The sequence below is a fragment of the Macaca fascicularis genome, chromosome 15, assembly GCF_037993035.2.
Source record: "Macaca fascicularis isolate 582-1 chromosome 15, T2T-MFA8v1.1".
Taxonomy (NCBI): Eukaryota; Metazoa; Chordata; class Mammalia; order Primates; family Cercopithecidae; genus Macaca; species Macaca fascicularis.
Genome location: NC_088389.1, coordinates 43,540,045 through 43,556,391, shown reverse-complemented (window position 1 = coordinate 43,556,391; position 16,347 = coordinate 43,540,045). Strand labels below are relative to the sequence as shown.

General features: G+C 41.5%; 1 long non-coding RNA gene and 1 other non-coding gene across 2 annotated transcripts; both read right to left on the bottom strand.

Moving 5' to 3' along the window:
* Positions 1-526: 526 nt before the first annotated feature.
* On the bottom strand, positions 527-9,468 carry LOC135967386 (uncharacterized). Its single transcript, XR_010581465.2, has 4 exons — positions 9,174-9,468; positions 8,437-8,658; positions 1,794-1,872; positions 527-1,245 (listed from the first exon to the last, which is right to left on the bottom strand). It is a non-coding gene; the product is annotated as an uncharacterized lncRNA (long non-coding RNA).
* LOC123569300 (small nucleolar RNA U13) lies at positions 8,427-8,526 on the bottom strand. Its single transcript, XR_006692936.1, has one exon. It is a non-coding gene; the product is annotated as a small nucleolar RNA U13 (small nucleolar RNA).
* Positions 9,469-16,347: the final 6,879 nt, after the last annotated feature.

Sequence of the window (16,347 nt, the reverse complement as noted above, 5' to 3'; positions counted from 1 at the left end):
GAGAGGCATCACCTTTAAGAGGTGATTAGGTCATGAGGGCTCTTCCCTAATGAATAGATTAATGCTGTTATCATGGAACTGGGTTAGTTATTGTGGGAGTGGGTTCCTGATAAAAAGGATAAGTTCGGCACCCTTCCCTTCTTTCTCTCTCTTTTTCACTCATGTGCTCTCTTGGCCTTCAGCATTTCACCACGGCGTGATGCAGCATGAGGGCCCTTGCTAGAAGCCAGTGCCATTCTCTTGGACTTCCCAGCCTCCAGAACCATGAGCCAAATAAATTTCTGTTCATTATAAATTACCCAGTCTGTGGTATTCTGTTGTAGCAACACAAAACAGACTAAGACACACTACAATAAATGTGGCAGTTTATCTTGAATAAAACCTGAAGTTTAAAGTTGAAGAAAGGGTGACAGCTTGTGAGATACTGTGCAGTGGTAGAAATGTTACCAGAAAGGAATCCTAATCCAGACCCCAAGAGAGGGTTCTTGGACCTTGTGCAAGAAACAATTTGGGGTGAGTCCATATAGTAAAGTAAAAGCAAGTTTATTAGAGAAGTAAAGAAACAAAATAATGGCAACTCCATAAGCAGAGCAACCCCAAGGGCTGCTGGTTGGCTGTTTTTTATCATTATTTCTTAATTAAATGCTAAACAAGGGATGGATTATTCATGAGTTTTCTGGGAAAGGGGTGGAAAATTCCCGGAACTGAGGGTTCCTCCCCCTTTTAGATCATATAGACTAACTTCCTGATGTTGCCATGGCATTTGTAAATTGTCATGGCACTGGTGGGAGTGTCTCTTAGTATTATAGTAAGTGTATAATGAGCAATGAGGACAACCAGAGGTCACTTTCATGGTAATTTTGGTTTTGGTGGGATTTGGCTGGCTTCTGTACCGCATGCTGTTTTATCAGCAAGGTCTTTGTGACCTGTGGCAACCTCCTATGTCATCCTGTGTCTAAGAACACCTAACCTCCTGGAAATGCAGCCCAGTAGGTCTCAGCCTCATTTTACCCAGCCCTCTATTCAAGATGGAGTCACTCTGGTTCAAATACCTCTGACAGAAGGAGGGTCATCTGAAATCGGAACATCAGCTGTAACACCATTTGGAGGGAGGTGTGGCTTATAACACACTTGGAGAACTGGGACAGCTGGTAGGTGTTTGAAATGTATGTATTTGTATGTTTTGTTGAATTCCTATTCAGCATTCCTATCAATGCTGTTGAATTTTACTGGTGTCCTGTTATCCTGGAAGACAGCAATAGGTAAAGAAATCCCGTCACCCTTCTGTGTTCTGGAAACAGCTTACTACAAAGAGCGACACTTCACATGTGACTTAGATAAGCCTCATGGAAGCCCCCTTGTTAACCTATGACAAGGCCAGACAGATCCTCCAAACTGCTGTTCTCATAAGCCTTGTAAAATGCTTAGCTGAAGTATTTTGCCCCACTGATCAATCAGAAACAAAATCTTTGTTAACTAAACTTAAGTTAAGCTTCTCTCCTTCCCTGAGGCCCCTGAGCCTTGGCCCACCCTCAACCTCAGCCAGCAGACAGCCCCTCCCTATGAGAGATCCTCCTGGGAGCAGGCTGACATTCTCTGATCTGCTCTATTTCATCACACATGGCTTTTTATCTTAGTGTTCACACTGGTTTTTTCTAGCTTTGTTGACTTCTCTCCATAAAAGAAAAACTGGTTTTGCCTAACCCTGGAGATGCTTACAAATCTCGTGGTTAAAGTGTTCTTTCTTTTGCAATAGTCCACTGACCCTTGTGAAAAAATAAAAGTTTTCTTACCTTGGTCCAGATTGGTTTTTTACTTGACACTTTATGGCTCAGTTCAGCTGGAAGCCGTTTTCTGCTTTCACCTAGCGTCCTGTGGATGAAATCACACATAAACAAATGCAAAATTTGCATTACGCTCAAATTGTTTTTCAATATATCAATTGCATTGGAACAAATTTGCATTTTCAAAACAAATGCTAAAGCAGAACAGACTATAGATGTCTGGCCCAGACATTTTGAACCTCAGTGGTGGACACAGATTATTTACATGCCAGGTTCCCTGTTACCTGACAGTTTTGTTTGTCTGTTTGTTTGTTTTTTAACTTATGGAAAGAGAGATGCTAGGTGAGCATTTTGGTACTTGCAAAAATCCATGACATCTCAATCGTCTCTCACCCTTATCTTTATCTTTAAGTAAAGCCTTTCCTTTTTTTTTTTTTTTTTTTTTTTTTTTTTGAGATGGAATCTCGCTCTGTCACCCAGGCTGGAGTGCAATGGCATGATCTTGGCTCACTGCAAACTCCACCTCCCTGGTTCAAGAGATTCTCCTGCCTCAGCCTCCCAAGTAGCTGGGACTACAGGCACCCACCACCATGCCCAGCTAATTTTTGTAGTTTTAGTAGAGATGAGGGTTTCAATATATTTGCCAGGCTGGTCTTGAACTCCTGAACTTGTGATCCGCCTGCCTCAGCCTCCCAAAGTGCTGGGATTACAGGCGTGAGCCACCGCGCCCAGCCAAGTAAAGCCTTTCTTCATGGGCTTCCTCTTAGAATTGACCTCAGATTCATACAAATGATAGAAACTCAAGGTGAGAAGGGATTTAAAAATCATGTACTCTGACACCTTCATTTTACAAAGAAGGAAAGCAATGTTGCTGATCATGAGCTCCCTGAGGCAGACCCTGAGCTAGATTCATATCTGAGACCCTCGTGCCTAGCTCCAGACCTGGTACAATCAGGTACTCAGGTGTGCTTGCTGTTTTGAATCGAAATGAATTACCCAAAGGGAAAATAAAACGAAGGGCACCCATGAAGAGCTTGCTTCATGGCCTTTTTTTTTTTTTTTAAATCAGGGTTTCACTTTGTCACCCAGGCTGGAGTGCAGTGGCACGACCATATCTCACTGCAGCCTCAACCTCCTGGGTCCAAGTGATCCTCCTATCTCAGCCTTCCAAGTACCTGGAACCACAGGCACACACCACCACAACCAGCTAGGTTTCAATTTATTTCTTTTTACTTTGTAGAGATAAGATTCTCCCTATGTTGTTCAAGCTGCTCTTGAACTCCTGGGCTCAAGCAGTCCTCCCACCTCAGCCTCCCAAAGTGCTGGGATTACAGGTATGAGCCGCTGTGCCCGATCAGTGGCCTCTTGAATGACACCAACTGGCCAAAGGCTTCCTTCCAAGGCCAACCAACAATTCCCATTGTTGCCAGTCCCACCCTCCAGTTGTTTCCTAAACCACCAAAAATACAGAGCACCTTTGTGCTCAGGGAAGACTGAGTTGAACCTTTTCTGCTTTCCCTCTTTGATTGGTTTTGCCTGTATCAAAGTGGGTGATGTGGACTACAAATGGTCAGACTACACATTCTAAATTGTGACTCCTTTGAGAGTTTTTAATCTATCCGAGACACAGACAGGCACAGCACAAAAACAGAAACTATCTCAACTTCATTAGGGGAAATTTATAGCTTGCCTAGGGTCACCATGACGACCAAAAGACAGGACCTATTTGTAGATGCCAGTATCTGTAGAAGAGCTCAGGTAAGGGACAGAGCTACATTTACTGACAACAAACTATGTATCAGGTTGCTTAGCGCACATTGCTTTATTTAGTCCTCACAAACACATGTGAGATAGTGTTCTCCCATTCAGAACTGAGGAAATTGAGGCTCAGAGGCTGAAAGTCATTCATTGAAGACCACACAAGACTGATCTGAACTGAGGTCTGTCTGACTCTAAAGTCTCCATGAGTTGGGCCTTTTAAGATTGTGAGGGTAGCTGTGCTCAGGTTGAGGCAGGTGGTGGAAGTTGTTATAAAAGTGCACAGATGGCCGGGCACGGTGGCTCACGCCTGCAATCCCAGTACTTTGGAAGGCAGAGGCAGGTGGATCACAAGGTCAGGAGTTCAAGACCAGCCTGACCAACATGGAGAAACCCTGTCTCTACTAAAAATATAAAAATTAGCTGGGTATGGTGACGCATGCCTGGAATCCCCGCTACTCAGGAGGCTGAGGCAGGAGAATCTCTTGAACCCAGGAGGCAGAGCTTGCAGTGAGCTGAGATCATCGCGCCACTGCACTCCAGCCTGGGCGACAGAGCGAGACTCCATCTGAAAAAAACAAAAAAAGTGCACAGACATCTTGGCACTCTCAGGGAAGCCCATCAGTGGGGTGGGACAGTCAGGACTCAGGAGGACACTTGCCTCCTCCAGGATGCCACCATTCCCAAAAGCCAGCTCATTCATTACTCTTTCCTTTTTCCTACTTTAATGTCTTCCTTCTGTGCTCCTTGAGAAAAAGTCGGATTGCTTTCCTAACCATAACCATGTACACAGCAGAGTTGTGGCCAAACACAATGGCTGTCTTGGGTCAAGGCTCTTTCCTTGTCTAATCAGTTGAGTCTGGTGATTAGCATGGGTTCTCAGAAGAAAGGATTTGAATACAAGTTTGCCTTTGGAAGGTGCAGGGCAGACTGATAGGGGAGTGTGGAAGTGACACAAAGACTGCCAGGCGTGGTGGCTCACGCCTGTAATCCAGCACTTTGGGAGGCCAAGGCAGGCAGATCACCAGAGGTCAGGAGTTCAAGACCAGCCTGGCCAACATGGCAAAAACCTGTTTCTACTAAAAATACAAAAAATTAACCGGGCATGGTAGTGGGCACCTGTAATCCCAGCTACTCGGGAGGCTGAGGCAGGAGAATCTCTTGGACCCAGGAGGCAGAGGTTGCAGTGAGCCGAGATGGTGTCACTGCACTCCAGCCTGGGCGACAGAGCAAGACCATCCCCCCACCAAAAAAGGAAGTGATACAAGGAAGGGAAAGTGCATTATTAAGCAAGCTACCATAGTGGGCAACTAGAGTTTAATTCCCTGGGGGGAAACCCAGCATGAAACATATGCTTCAGAATTATCCCACCCAAAGGAGGAGGGAATAGATGTATTTATATACCAACTTCCTGCTGTTACTGTTTGAAGGCTGCTCTCTGAGGATACTAATTCTCAGTCACTTTCACCCTCCCCTGTGCTGGAAGGAGCCAACTTCCTCAGTTCTGTGGAAAATAAAAAAGCCTCTGGGCTAAGAGATGTAGATACTGGAAGTTGGGAATGGGCTGGAGCCCACTAAAAGGTCACAGAGAAACAAGTGGAGCAATGACAGCTCTGCTACTCCTGGGCTGCAGGTCACATGAGTAAAAGCATGGCAACCCGTGTGCAAGGATCTGCTGCCTCTGACCTCTTGGCTTATAAATGAACTGAGGGAGTGGCAGACACTGAGTGTGGTCTCGATTCTTCGGTCAACCCAAATAACAGAGAGAGAAGCTCTCTAAGAGAAAATGATGTTTGTTATTGAGGAATGAGCATTGCAATGGGAGTACACATGGGTATATTCAGGGAAGTAAAGAAAGACAAGGATTGTTTCGTTTCGTTTTGTTTTTGAGCCAGAGTTTCATCCTTGCCGCCCAGGCTGGAGTACAATGGTACGATCTTGGCTCACTGCAACCTCCACCTCCTGGGTTCAAGTGATTCTCCTGCCTCAACCTCCTGAGTACCTGGAATTACAGGCATGCACCACCACACCCGGCTAATTTTTTTTTTTTTTACTTATTTTTAGTAGAGATGGAGTTTTACCATGTTGGCCAGGCTGGTCTCGAACTCTTGACCTCAGGTGATCCACCCGCCTTGGCCTCCCAACATGCTGGAATTATAGGCATGAGCCACTATGCCCAGCCCACAGAAGTATTTTTTTGTGTGCTGTTGTAGCAACTTTTGTGCAAGGTTGTTTTTGTAGTCTCTTGTGACCGTTCTTGTTACCACGTGCATGTGCATGAGAATCCCCCTTCGTGGCTTCATTTGTCAATCTGGTTTGACACAAGTGATTCCATTTTGATTCTGACAACTTTTTTACATTTCTTTTTTAATTGAGATCGTTCTCTGAAAGCATCTTTGATTAATTATCTTATGGTTAGGTTTTGACTGTCTCTTGGTGTGGAGGTAACCTGTTCTGAGTTGTTAGTCTGGTCCCACATCAGAAGGAATTGACTGGCAACTAGGAGTAAGTGTCAAAACCCTTTTAGCTACATTTGAGCTACAAGGGAGGTTTGGAGGGGGTGCCTGTCAGGCTAAGTCTGTCTAGAGGCCATTGTCAAGTTTAATTTGGTCTGTTCCGTAGGCGTTGGCTAGCATTCAAAGCGCTGGGACAGTATTATTGTTAGAAGTCCTACTCCTGCAGAAATTTAACAGACAACAGATACAAAGTTTAAAAAGGAAAACACAAAGTATCATTGATACTAATATGAGAATTTTAGCTTGTCTAATAGCTTTGAACCATGAAGGAATGCTTAAAGGCAACCAACTAATACATCAAATGACTATGGCGAATTAGGTGAGACCTATTGCTTCCATGTGGCCTGTTTTCTTATTTTGTGTATTGGGGTCTCGACTTCCCCAGAGGAATTTATCCAGGTACAGCATGTAGTATTAGCAATAGCAAAGACACTGCCTTTTTCAGCTAGACAATCAAGAGCAATTCTATCATCTATGATCTCATGACTGGGTTGAGTTAAAGCAAAGAGTAGCAGTTGTATTAGGGATTTTGTTAAAGTTACCTATTGGATGGACTAAACCTTTTTTTTTTTTTTTTTTTTAGGCTATGTAAATATTCAGGATTGGCATGACAGCTGCAACATTTGGTCAAATTCCCTGCAGAAGTTGCTGACTGTGAAATTTTAATTATATCATTATTATGCCAAGTGAAAAAGTTAGGCATAAGCAAGGAAAAATTCAGAGGGGCAAGAGTTTCATTATGATGGGAAATCTTGTTCCATCACTTTAGGAACAGCATGTCCACAGCATGAAGATGTCAGCTGCTCACCCTGGTTTGTAGTTTAAATGTCTCTGGTTATGGCATTGGGTGGTTTGGTGAACTTTTGGTGTGGCCCACACATCAGGCATGAAGCTTGACCCTTGAAATTTACATCAAGTTGTCTAACTTCAGCTTACAGGGCTTTAGGAAAGAGCAGTTCCCATTCTTAGTAATTTCATGGGAGAAAAGTGGACTGGAGGAACCTAGAAGAATTTAAGATCCAGTTCAGTCCACAGGTAAATAATAAAAACTCAAACAAACAAACAAAAATACCCCACACAGGGTTACAATCTAATAACAGGTATATTTTAATTTTTCTTTAGAAATATAGAAACACAACTTTTCTTTCTACAGTCATTCTGATTTCTAACAAAGATAATCCTAGTAAGACAAATTTGTTGTTATTTGTGTTTTATCAAATTTGGCCTGATAAATTCACACAAGCACAGCAGAAATAGTAATTGACCACGTAGGAACCTCAGATTTGACTTTAAAAGCTAGAAAGCTAATCTAAGGCAGACTTCAGACTTTTTCTACTATACCTATAAATAACTTAAAAATATGACGTTAACATTTAAAAGCTTGGTAACGTAACCAATGTTTCCAATTGTACCTTGTTATTAAAAAAGCAGCTTCTAATTAAACTTATACAAACAACTTCATTGCCATAAAAATTAGGAATACTCACAAATAGTTTCCAAATTTTGGAGGGACAGAGAAAAAGTAAATGTTGCCAGTTTTGTTCACGAAAGTATACTTTACCAAATGGTTGTAAACTATAGCTAGATTGAGAGAGAAAGTCTCCTTAAATCTGGAAAACAAAACATTTAAGTAAAAAACTAACCATGTTTCAAATATCTGTCTTCATTAGATATTTAATCTCATGTAATTAATTTTTGTTCTGTTTAATCTTAGTTGTTAGTTTCATGAATTTATCAGTTTCTTCATGGGGGTCCTGAATATCTTTACTTAGTCCATTGATCTTAAACTTATCAGAAACCTATATTCAGGCATACTGGCCAGAGTCTTTTCCATGAATCTGATTGCAGATGCATTTAAAGAAGAATTAAAACTGTGGCAGACAGAGGCTTAAAACAGCCATGGTTAAAAATCTGATGAGGGTTCAGCAATTGAAAAGGAAACTCAGTTATGTTTATTGCATACAGCATTTTAAGACAACAACCAGAAAAATGACTAACAGCATCGCATTAGGACCATCAAACATTTATAAATTTTACATAATTTTTAGATCTTTCACATCAATAACATAGCCGTATAAATATAACTTAGAGAAGATTTAGCATCACTTTGTTATTTGATCCCATCTGTGCCTCCAATGCTTCTTATACAACTCAATACATCAAACAAGCCTAATTAGTTTAACATCTCTACAAGCTGAAAAATCCATCCTTTGAGGTTCTCCAGGAGCCCAACTAGAAAATCTCAAAGATAATTCTAGGTTGAAAAGACTTCATTTAGAACTCTGATATTGAGAAGCCAGCCAAATATGTCAAAAGGTATAAAACATTTAATTAAAACAGAATTGCAGATCATAGTGAAATAATAGTTGTTCACTTACCAAGAGTGACTGCAGATTTCAAGGTCTGAGGGTGGCACATCTCACACATGAGTGTGAACACTCAATCATCCTCATGAACTACAAAAGGATTGTGACTGAAGATTTTAAAAGTAAGCTGAGCATGGTGGCACGCACCTGTAGTCCCAGCTACTTGGGAGGCTGATGCTTGAACCTGGGAGGCGGAGGTTGCAGTAAGCCGAGATCACGCCACTGCACTCCAGCCTGGCAACAGAGTGAGACTCAGTCTCAAAAACAACAACAACAACAACAACAAACTAAAAAAGACAGCATGAAGCACAGGAAATTACCTTGATAAAACACAGAATCTTTGTTTCCTAGGCCAATTACCAAAAAATAAATACTCCTGCAGTGTAGTTGCTTCTTATAGGAAGTCCTTTTAGATAACCTGAAAATCTAACCTAATGAAAAGGTACTTGAATTCAATTTGACACTTGATGAGTGTGTATCCAAGGTTATGAGTATACACTATGTTATAGAAGAAGTAAACAAAAAAATAAGTACCTTGAGCAGGGAAACATATGGCTCTTAGAAAAAGTAAAAGCACATTAAGTTTCCTGGTTACATGGAATAATTCAGACATATCAAGAAAAGCCAATAGCACAGAATCAAGTTATTCTTGAGGAAAACATTGCTTTTCTAGGCCTTTAAGACAAACATATCAGCATTAGGCCTCAACAACAGAGTTAGAACCAGATAAAATAAGTACAGAAGCTTACCAAAATGTCAAGGGAGAGAGTCATTAAGTTAATTAAGAAAAAAAAAGTGTGGCCAGACGCGGTGGTTCATGCCTGTAATACCAGCACTTCGGGAGGCCGAGGCAGGTGGATCACGAAGTCAGGAATTCAAGACCAGCCTGGACAACATAGTGAAACCCTGTCTCTATTGAAAATACAAAAATTAGCCCGGTGTGGTGGCATGTGCCTGTAGTCCCAGCTACTCAGGAGGCTGAGGCAGGAGAATTGCTTGAACTCGGAAGGTGGAGGTTGCAGTGAACCAAGACCACGCTATTGCACTCCAGCCTGTGTGACAGAGTGAGAATACGTCTCAAAAAAAAAAAAAAAAAAAAAAGGTGTGCCTTCTTAAGAGGAGAAGGAGGAAGAGCAGAAGGCAATGGTGTATGACTTGCAAATCATGTGCAATGAGGTGCAGCAGAAGTTGCACTTCTGAGACATAAATCTGAAAATCTTCAAGAGAAAGACTCTAGTTTGAGAAATTAAATTACTATAGAGAAATTAAACAGAAACCATAAAACAGGAAGAGGTTATAGTTCAGAAGATGGTAAAAAATTTGAAGAAATAGATTTCTGGGGTTTTTTTTTTTTTTTTTTTTTTTTAGAGATAGGATCTTATTCTGTTGCCCAGACTGGAGTGCAGTGGTACCATCATAGCTTACTGCAGACTCAAACTCCTGAGCTCAACTGATCCTCCCACCTCAGCCTCCTGAGAAGGTGAGGGGCAAGGGAGGAACTACAAGTGTGCACCATCATGCCTGGCTAATTTTTAATTTTTTTTTGTAGAGATTGGGGTCTCATGATATTGCCTAAGCTGGTCTCAAACACATGGCCTCAAGCAATCCTCCTGCCTCGGCCTCCCAAAGCACCAGGATTACAGGTGTGAGTCACCACACCCAACCAGATTTCAGAATTAAAAATCAAAACCTCTTGTAATTTTTTTTAAAAAACTAAGAGCAATGACACTCAAGTAAACCCTTATCACTTTAAACATAGATAACTAGTTTTAGGTTTTGTATCAGTATATTCAATTTTCAGAAAAATTTATAAACAATTTCCTTCTAAATTTAGCCAACTTGATTACATGCAAAATTCATTTCATAAGATTCATCTTTCACAAACCTTTTGCAAGTTGCTCAAACATCTTATGGCTTGCTTAGGCCTAATTTTGTTTTAGATTTTCTTTTTTAATATTGAAACAAACAATTATTCTACCTTAAGACAAAAATTTACTTTTCTTTTTCTTTATCATTTTTACCACATAAGATTCTTTCTCATACAAATTATGTATCTTTTTCATCTTTCTTACCAAAGATATCTTCTCATATTTATAATTTTCTTTGCATGTCTCTTTTACTTATTGATTTCTTTCTGTCTTGTCTTTATTTTCATCTTAAATCTATATTTTGAAACAACGTTTAAATAATGTCCAAATTAGATATAATTATTATTTTTAAATTAAAAAACATATATTCATGTTCTTTTTAAAAATAATTTTGTACTGGCTAGGTGCAGTGGCTCACATCTATAATCCCAACACTTTGGGAGGCTGAGGCAGGAGAACTGCTTGAGCTCAGGAGTTTGAGACTAGCCTGGGTAACATAGCAAGACCCCATCACTACAAAAAAAAAAAAATTGTTAAACTAGCCTTATTCATCAAAGAATTACACAAAGATAATTTTGCTTTTAAGGCTGGATTTGTGGGTCTATGACCTTACAACATCTAGCAGAGACAAATATAGAACTTCCTGACCAGTAAACTCAGGCAAAAATTTATGCTAAGAATTCTGAAGACATTTTTATTTTAATTTTACCAACAATTTTTTTTTTGAGGTGGCGTCTCACTCTGTTGCCAAGGCTGGTATGCAATGGCACAATCTCAGCTCACCGCAACCTCCAACTCCCAGGTTCAAGTGATTCTCCTGCCTCAGCCACCTGAGTAGCTGACATTACAGGTGTGCGCCACCATGCCCAGCTAATTTTTGTATTTTTAGTAGAGATGGGGTTTCACTATGTTGACCAGGCCAGTCTCAAACTCCTGACCTCAAGTGATCTGCCCACCTCAGCCTCCCACAGTGCTGGGATTACAGGTGTGAGCCACCACGCCCAGCCTATTTTACCAATAATTTTAAGATTAGTTTACTTACAAAAGATTACCCACCAGGTGCAGTGGCTTACACCTGTAATCCCAGCACTTTGGGAGGCCGAAGTGGGCAGATCACGAGGTCAAGAGTTCGAGACCAGCTTTGCCAACATGGTGAAACCCTATCACTATTAAAAATACAAAAATTAGCCAGGAGTGGTGGCACACACCTGTAATCCCAGCTACTAGGGAGGCTGAGGCAGGAAAATCACTTGAACCCAGGAGACGGAGGTTGTGGTGAGCAGAGATTGTGCCACTGCACTCCAGCCTGGGCAACAGAGCAAGACTCTGTCTCAAAAAAAAAAAAAAAAAAAAAACGATTTATGCTCATGTGAACGTAAAAGCATTTGTATTAATTACTGTATTTCTAATAAATTACTTTTTTAAGCACTTAATTATTTTCCTTCAAGCCAATTAGAGATCTTTGTAAATTTAAAATCATATACATAAAATATGTAGACACAAAAAGTAAAAACATATAGATGAAGAAAAACAAAAAATTTACAGTTTTTACTTTAAAATTCTAATCATAATACAGTAAAACAGAGTAATATAAACTTGTCAGCTTATAAAAATACAGTTGGATCCAAATTATATCTCTAACAAAATGGGACAAGTTAGGTTCATGTTCATATGGCTAAACTTGAAAATTTTTATTTGTCCTGAGATGTAATATAATGAAGGTTGTGAACCAAATTTTGGGCAAAGCAGTTTCCATAGCAGTTTGGTTTTAAAAAGTCTTTTTTTTGTTTTAAACTTCTCCCCACCTTTTTTCAGTTTCAAATGAATTGTTTTAGTGAACTCTTGGATGTTTATATTTCATTTAGGGGTTGGAGAAAAAATGAAAACCTCCAAGTAGCCTTTAGTAAAAGATTTATCTTAATACAAGTGAAAAAATTAGCAGATTCAGAATAAACAACAACAGCAAAAGTACATACAGAGGTTAGAAGCCTCTTTATGCATCCAGCGTTTAGACTGCTTAACTCTGTAGTTGAGGTTTTCTGAGAAAAACAAGTTTAGAAAATTCAAATAATTCCCATAATGGCCACAAATTATCATTGGTATAGTTTGCCCATCAGTTTAAAAATGTGCATGAAAAAGGGCCATCAGTTTTGAACATCTTTCCAGCTGGAGTCCCATCCCAGAGAGTCTGGCATGCCTAGAATTTTAAGAATCCTGTCCCATTTTTTATTAACCTTTTGAAAGCAAAAGAAACCCCTATAAGCCCTGCTGGGAATGTCAGGGGCTTGGACCCGTGTTTTTTTTTTTTTTTTTTACAGTGTACAGAATACTTTTTTTATGCCTGGCAGATGGCCTTTGCCCGAAATTGTCCAACCTGTGACCAAGTTTTCCCTAGTCACGTGGACATTTTCTTGAGACTGGCAGGCACTCCCGTAGTAATCATACCTGTTTATCTTAACATGGGAGACTTTTTCTTCAGGGACAAGAGTCCCTCATAGATGGTGGGCAACTACCCTAGTGGCTTTTATTTTTTATTATTTTGAGATGGAGTTTTGCTCATGTTGCCCAGGCTGAAGTGCGATGGCATGATCTTGTCTCACTGCAACCTCCGTTTCCTGGGTTCAAGCAATTCCCCTGTCTCAGTCTCTCGAGTAGCTGGGATTACAGGCATGCACCACCACGCCTGGCTAATTTTGTATTTTTAGTAGAGACGGGGTTTTGCCATGTTGGCCAGGCTGGTCTTGAACTCCTGACCTCAGGTGATCTGCCCGCCTCGGCCTTCCAAAATGCTGGGATTACAGGCATGAGTCACCGCGCCCAGCCCCTAGTGGCTTTTAATAGGCCCACCTGTGCCCACCACTTAGAATTTTTTTTTTTTTTTTTTTTTGCCCTCAGAAGATGTTCAGAAACAAGCAGGGAAAAATAAAAGAACCCCAAGTCATTTGCAGATACACATAACCAATCCAAAATGAAACCAAAGTAAGATTGCCTCAAAACTTTTAAGCCAGGCGTGCGGACCACATGAAATATTGTATCAGGCATGCAGAAAAAAACAAAAGAAAATTCACCGGAAAAGGCATGCCTCACAGACAGAACATAAATTCTGTAGAAACCAGACTCTGCTCTGTGATGATGCTATCCTCATAGGAAGTGCTTGCCAGAAAAGACAAAAGCTTTTTATAGTCCCAAGAAGGATGCAAGGCCATTTATTAAGGAGGTCTTGGCTGGGCACAGTGGCTCATGCCTATAATCCCAGCACTCTGGGAGGCTGAGGTGGGCAGATCACTTGAGGTCAGGAGTTCGATACCAGTCTGACGAACATGGTGAAACCCCATCTCTACTAAAAATACAAAATTAGCTGGGAATGGTGGCGCATGCCTGTAGTCCCAGCTACTTGGGAGGCTGAGGCAGGAAAATCGCTTGAGCCTGGGAGGTAGAGGTTGTAGTTAGCTGAGATCGTGCCATTGCCCTTCAGCCTGAGGAACAAAAGTGAAAGTCCGTCTCAAAAGAAGAAGGAAAAAAAAAAAAAGACCTTATTACCAAACTAGATCCCAGATAAAGTCAAAGAGCTTCTATGAAAAAGAGGGAGGTTCAGCCTGAGAGAAGACTCACCAGAGGCTGGGCATGATGGCTTATGCCTGTAATCCCAGCACTTTGGGAGGCCGAGGTGGGTGGATCGCTCGAGCCCTGCAGAAACATAGAGAAACCCTGTCTCTACAAAAATACAAAAATTAGCCAGGTGTGGCGGCGCACACCTGTAGTCCCAGCTACTTGGGAGATCGAGGTGGGAGGTTGCAGATGAAGTAATTCAGGATTGTCCTGTGAATGTCAGACATCGTCCCTGCAAGAATATTGTCCTCTCTGGAGGTTCAACTATGTTCAGGTACTTTGAATATTGCTTATGAGAGATCTGAAAAGAACTCTAAGATGCCAGGAATTAAGTGAAGAATTGAGTAGCAGTAGATTGAGGCCAGAACCTACTGATACACAGATCACTATGCAACACATGCAGCAATACAGTCTGATTTGGAGGATACATGCTGGCGTCTACTGAGTATGCCATGCCAAAAAGGATTATGAAGAAACTGGACCTAGCATTTCTCATCACAATCCAGTGTTTGGAGTCCTGTCATAAAAACTGACTTCATAGTTATTGGGGTTAGAGAGGGGGGAAAGAGATCAACTTTCTGACTACCTGTTTTTTCTAGATGGCTGGCTTTGAGGTTTTACACCTGGCTGGCAGCCGGGTGCAGTGGCTCAGGCCTGTAATCCCAGCACTTTGGGAGGCTGAGGCAGGTGCATCACCTGAGGTCAGGAGTTCGAGACCAGCCTGGCCAACACGGCAAAACCTCGTCTCTACTAAAAATAAAAAAATTAGCCGGGCGTGATGGCACACACCTGTAATCCCAGCTACTCTTGAGGTTGAGGCAGGAGAACTGCTTGAACCCGGGAGACAGAGGTTATGGTGAGCTGAGATCATGCCACTGCACTCCAGCCTGGGCAATGAGTGAGAGTCTATCTCAAAAAAAAAAAAAAAAAAAAAGAAAGAAAAAAACCTGGCTGGAAACAGTAAGACTAAACATGATCATACAGGCGTATTTTTATAAGTGTGCCACCGTGCAGATATGGAAGACAGCGAAAATGATTAAGTGTATTTCTTCAGACAGAATATTTGAATTATATGTGTAACGAAAAAAAAGTGGGTTTTAGTTCTTTCTGGGCCTTGAGATTTTTAAGGAGTTGTTTAAGATTTGATGGTTTTTTTGGTGTAAGATAGTTCCATGATGCTTCAATTGCACACCTCTACATGTGCAATGCAAAAAAGCCTGTTTATATTTCATGCTTTTTATACTTTGAGAAAAAAAAAAGTAAAAGAAAAACTGTAATATTTGAAGGGGGGAAGTGACCAAGTAAAGGATACATTTTTAAAAATAGACTCATATTGGGAGGCCGAGACGGGCGGATCACTAGGTCAGGAGATCGAGACCATCCTGGCTAACACGGTGAAACCCCGTCTCTACTAAAAAATACAAAAAACTAGCCCGGCGAGGTGGCGGGCGCCTGTGGTCCCGGCTGCTCGGGAGGCTGAGACAGGAGAAGGGGGTAAACCCGGGAGGCGGAGCTTGCAGTGAGCTGAGTTCCGGCCACTGCGCTCCAGCCTGGGCTACAGAGCAAGACTCCGTCTCAAAAAAAAAAAAAAAAAAAAAAAATAGACTCATAGGGGCCAGAAGTGGTGGCTCATACCTGTAATCCCAGCACTTTGGGAGCCCGAGGTGGGTGGATCACGAGGTAAAGAGATCGAGACCAGCGTGACCAATATGGTGAAACTCCGTCTCTACTAAAGACATAAAAATTAGCTGGGCGTGGTGGCAGGCACCTGTAATCCCAGCTATTTGGGAGGCTGAGGCAGGAGAATTACTTGAACCCAGGAAGCAGAGGTTCCAGAGAGCCAAGATCGTTCCACTATACTCCAGCCTGGGTGACAGAGCAAGACTCTGTCTCAAAAAAAAAAAAAAAAAAAAAAAAGAGACAAAATGCATAGGACAATTAAGGATATCATTTTATTGAGGCTATTGCAATAGGGAGAGCCATGTAGATGTGAAGATCAAAGTATTGTGGCAAAGTAGCTTTGCCTTAGACCTTTATAGTTAAGAACAGGCAAGTCACAGGTGCATGATGAACAGTTTAGAATAGTTTTGCAATCAGGGGAAGTCTCTGCCAGCTGAACAGAAAATGTTTACTTTTGTCTCTAGCTAGTTTCAGGGGGACAGGAAATTCTAATCTTAATTGCTCATGAAAAAAGGAACACGGAGTTGAAGGGTCTGCATTTGACCTTGTCACAAATACCTGGAAGTCATGTGTGAATCCTATGGAAGGGAGTCTTATCTAAATTAGTGGAGCCTGGAGCAGTGGCTTACACCTGTAATCCCAGCGCTTTGGGAGTTCCAAGGTGGGTGGATCACCTGAGGTCAGGAGTTTGAGACCAGCTTGGCCAGCATGGCGAAACCCCATCTCTACGAAAAATACAAAAATTAGCTGGGCATGGTGGCACACA